This window comes from Mytilus galloprovincialis, chromosome 13 (assembly GCF_965363235.1).
Source record: "Mytilus galloprovincialis chromosome 13, xbMytGall1.hap1.1, whole genome shotgun sequence".
Taxonomy (NCBI): Eukaryota; Metazoa; Mollusca; class Bivalvia; order Mytilida; family Mytilidae; genus Mytilus; species Mytilus galloprovincialis.
In genome coordinates, this window is record NC_134850.1 from 44,449,397 (window position 1) to 44,454,591 (window position 5,195).

Consider the following 5,195-nt stretch of genomic DNA (forward strand, 5'->3'; position numbering starts at 1 on the left):
TATTCTGGCCATCGAGCCAGTTTAATCAAAAAGGTCATCCAGAAATTCATACGGCTGAAAACGAAAGTCCTTATGGGTCTGAGTTTCAAACCTTTTTGCACTGGTATACTCGTTGAAGAATCTAAAAAGTTCTCTAAACACATTTGAAATGCTTGAGATTAATTTGTGTACCTTTTAACAAGTTTTCATTTGTGTTAATCGGCATAACTGAAACTGCTTTATTTGTGCGAATCTTTTTTTTTTTTTAATACGCATAAATTAAAACAATGTAAGATCTAAGACATACCTTTTACGTGTTTTGTTTTTAAGATTGTATTATCCAATAATGCGTCAAAATTCAAAACAAATAATAGATAAAAAGCAAAAAAGAATTGATTTATAGAGAGAAAAACAACAATCATTTTCTGTCATCCTTTGTCAAAATGTCTGCTTCGAATGATTTTTCTTTCGAAGTGTTCAATTCATCTTGGAATGTGACTAGTGTTGGTTTCCTTTCATATTTGTATTCATGAATGTTGCTTGGATCCTGAAGCAGACGATAAAATGCAGAGGTGGATATCTGCCGGTCAATAACAATTTGGCTTTTTCTTCTAGATTTATTGAGCAAAAGTTTCCGTTCTCGTTCTTCTTTCCTTCGTGGATCTGTTTGTAATAGTCGTCGATAAATATCGGTTTTAAAGATGGATTTGTCCCATCCTATGCCATAGACTTTAGTTTCGACTTTGATGTGTTGTGAAGTTTTTGGAGTATACACGTCTCGTTTGTTGAATCCGTGTTGTAAAGTTTTGAAATATGGAGTTGAATAGTTTGTATTTAACACATGATGCCAGGCACATTTTTCCTTCAACGATTTGCAAGTTCGATTTATGACTCTCTCCGTTAACACGTCCGTTTCCTTCTTCTGTTGGTCAAAAATGGATTTTAATCTTTCAGTTTTTGCAATTTCCACAAGATTTGCTTTAACTGCACGATCTCTTGTATTTGAGGAAATTTTTAGAATAGAGGAGCACAAAGATCCTTTTCCCAGAGGCACAAGTCCTTGGCGGTTTGTATGGTAACGATACATGGCATCTCTCATTGTATTTCTAATGTTTCTTTCCCTGAAATCAATAAAACGTTATGTTTTTTTTATAAAGCTATATACCCTCTTGCCAATACAAATTACTAAGACATCAACCACTCATCTTTGTGTGGACATTTGTGCTGATTTTATTACAAGATTTGTTTAAACAAAGTCGTTTTTATTTATCCATTTCGCTAGTTTCCAATAGAAATAATTCATTTATTTTACTTAGTACATGTATTTTGTTTTCAGAAAATTTAGAGTCGAACATATTATTTAGAATAGTCCGTCCCTCACCCCATAAAAGACCAATGCTTCGTTGGCTATCAACCACATCTAAACTGGAACATTTATCTTAAAGTTCATAGATTGTATATTTTCTTTCGGTTCACATTTACCCCTGAAATGGCCATAAAAACAATATTAAGTAGTCTGGGCGTACCGGAAAAATATTTCTTGTGACTCCAAGTTGCGTGTCCTGATTTGAACAAATACATTTTTCTATATTCGAAATTAATTTTTTTGCAGTGTAAATTTGTGTTTGTCTTTATAACCTATTTTGGCGATTGTCTCCCACCCGTTTAAGTTAAAGCGTTCTACCTTTTTAAAATATTCACCATATAATAACATTAAGAAAAGCAATTATTTCAATTATATGTTCATGTTCTAATCATGAAAAACTATTCAAACAGTCAAATAGAAAGTTCATACCTCAAAATTGACCAGAAAATTGTAAATTAAAAAGTCAGAAAGAGAACCAGTACCAGCCGACTTGTAATTTTCTTTTTTAGTAATAAAAACAGATGAAGTAATTGTCTCTTGAAATAATTTTGTTTGATAAATGTACAATACATTTCAATATAATAAAGGATAACGTCAAAAGTTCAGCCAACATATTGAATTTTAGAGAACTGTATGAACTTTCTCCGTAGACATTTTTTGATATAATGTACCCTATATATTTACTTTAAGAATAACTATTTATCAAGTGTATTTTCAAGTTAAAATAATCAAAATATCATGAAAGTACAAAACAGAAAATACACGTACATACCTAAAGCATCAGACGCAATTGTGCACTGTCGTCTGCAGATCTATAAAGAACCGAGCAGACGTTAAAACTAGTGTTACAGTAACTGTATTTACAGTTTCGTGAAATCTATAAACATATTCAAAACATTAAACGAAGTGTAATAGTTACATTTCAAGTTTCAAAAGCTAATTAATTAACTTAACAGGTAAGTAGAGTCAACAGAATTTAATTGATTGACACGAGCTGCTGATTAGAAAAGCAAATAACAGGTACATGAGATGTAAACATATTTATCGCTAGCCGAACCTTTTTGAGCTTTTTACAGAAAACAGAACAATTTGTATTTACATTGTATGTTTACTTTATGGGTATGTAATATATATATATACTATAAAGCGCAGCAGTCTATCAAAACAAAGAAGAGAATGGCGGTCTTAAATAAAAAATAAAAAGTAGATCATTGTACAACCGTAAAGTTAAAGGTAAAAGTGTCAAAAAACTTAGATGTTTTTAAAATGGAAGTGTTAATGATTATTTTCCTTTTTAAACATGTTTGAAGGTATGTCATTCTCACGTTATTTGTTTATCCCAGATGTCACATGTGCAATTGGTATTACTGCTACTTTAAATATTATTGAACAGGATATACTGTAACCGAAATACTGAAAAGTGAGACATGATCATCCCAAATTAAAACGCAATAAAAGCAAAAGTTGCACTAGAAAGGAATAAGGAGTCCTGCTCAACTGATAGGACCCGTTATGGTGCTCATAACAAGTTAAAAGACGCATTCAATGATACCATATTTGTGGAAAAAAGGACAAGATTGTGGCTACGACAAGTATAAAATATCCGTGGTCGTCTGCGGCAGACACATTATGACGTATCACTGAACATCTAATGAATTTGGAATACTAGTACCTCAAAATGACGTAAAACTGCACTGTAGAAAACCAACACTTCAACGGGGATTTATGTAATAAACAAAAACAGTATGACAGTCAGCATCATACAACAACTTAGATCAAATCTATCGAATTTAGAAGAATGGGCGTAGGACTAATAAGAAAAGCGACAATACAACATGCCGAACAAAACATATGACTGGTAGACAAAAAAAAAATCACAAAAATACTGAGCTCCGAGGAAAATTCAAAACGGAAAGTCCCTATAAATCAAATGGCAAAATCAAAAGATAAAACACATCAAACGAATAGACAACAATTGTCATATTCCTGACTTGATACAGGTATTTTCTTATGTATTACAGTATTTATTCTTAATTAATTCTGTCAGTACATTTTCATTTTCGATATTTCTGTTTATCATTTACACCTTGGTAAATAATTGATACTCTTAAAAAAAATACACTTCAAAACTATAAAATTGAGAATGGAAATGGGGAATGTGCCAAAGAAACAACAACCTGACCATAGAACAAAACAACAGCAGAAGGTCACCAACAGGTCTTCAATGTAGCGAGAAATTCCTGCACCCGGAGGCGTCCTTCAACTGGCCCCAAAACAAATATATACTAGTTCAGTGATAATGAATGCCATACTAATTTCCAAATTGTACACAAGAAACTAAACTTAAAATAATACAAGACTAACAAAGGCCAGAGGCTCCTGACTTGGGACAGGCTCAAAAATGCGGCGGGGTTAAACATGTTTGTGAGATCTCAACCCTCCCCCTATACCTCTAGCCAATGTAGAAAAGTAAACGCATAACAATATATACTGGTTGATATCTTAAATTGGTTTGTTGACAAAAATTGCAAGTTTTGACATTTTCTGAGAGAATCACAGAAAGAAAGCCCCCTTTTTGTCTCAAACTTCTATTGTTACACTTTGATATGTTTAATTTACTTGTTACTTTACAAAAAAAAGAAACATTAGATCTTATAATGATTAAAGAACAGAATGCTTAATTTGAAAACGATACATACCTTTTTTCATTTAAAAGATTTTTTTACTGGCTTATCTCCCTTTGTACCATAGAAAAACAGTTTTCATGGCATCAGATATTGTAATTGTACTATGCTAAGTGTTACTCTTACTATCCTTGTTAAATATTAAAATGGTTTTGGAAAAGTAACACTTAATTTTCCAAAATTATATACAAATTGATATTTAGAATACTTTGATTCCTTGAAATTTTTAATTAAGGAATTTATGTTATGAGCGTTTTAGAAAGTACTAAAACAAGAGCCTACAAATTTCAGCTTATATGCATTCTTGATTCTTTCACTTAAGCTAACAAATGCAGGTATGTGTGTGTTTTATGGACCAAAGCCTAGATAGTTTTAATAATAAGTACTTTTAAGATTTTGGAAATTGGATTTTTACTGGCTTATCTCCCTGTGTACAAATGAAAATCAATATTCTTGGCCTCAGACATTGTAATTCAATTCAATTCAATATTTTTATGTAATCATACCATGTTATTTTTTTATTATAATAACTATCCTTCTTAAAAATTATATTGCATTTAAAAAAATCACCATAATTTTTTTCCCAAATTATCTACAAATTGATAATTAGAAGTCATAGATCATTTAGTGAGAAAAAATGTAAATTTAGGTATATATTAAATAATATATATATTACACAATTTCGACTTATACCTAACTTCGGATTAAAACCACCACATACCTACAAGCAAGGATGCCAAACAAAAGAATAGCATAAATTCGGCCCTTGCCTTCGTTGAAAAGATAGTTGTTTACTTTGATGAACTAGTGGTGTTGCCCGGTTGCTGTCTCGTTGACTTTTACCCTTAGTTCACAACCACTTAAGACTAAAAACAAAGATGAAAATAAAAAACACAAGTTCAACTTAAACCTAACTTCGGATTAAAACCACCAATATCTACAAGCAAGAATGTCAAAAAAAAAAAAGAATAGCTTAAATTCGGCCTTTGCCATCGTTGAAAAGTAGTCGCTATTTCGATGAACTTGTGTTGTTGTTAAGTTGCTGTCTCATTGACCTTTTCCCTTAGATTACATCCCCCAAAAAACCTAAAAACAAAGATGAAGATAAAAAAATAAATTTCGACTTAAATCTAACTTCTGATTAAAACCACCAAATACATACAAGC

At 31.4% G+C, this 5,195-nt stretch overlaps 1 long non-coding RNA gene across 1 annotated transcript; it reads right to left on the reverse strand.

The window, feature by feature from the left end:
* Nucleotides 1-361: 361 nt before the first annotated feature.
* Nucleotides 362-2,241, reverse strand: LOC143057041 (uncharacterized). The gene is made up of 2 exons (XR_012972611.1): nt 2,118-2,241; nt 362-1,100 (listed from the first exon to the last, which is right to left on the reverse strand). It is a non-coding gene; the product is annotated as an uncharacterized LOC143057041 (long non-coding RNA).
* Between the last annotated feature and the right edge of the window lie 2,954 nt (nt 2,242-5,195).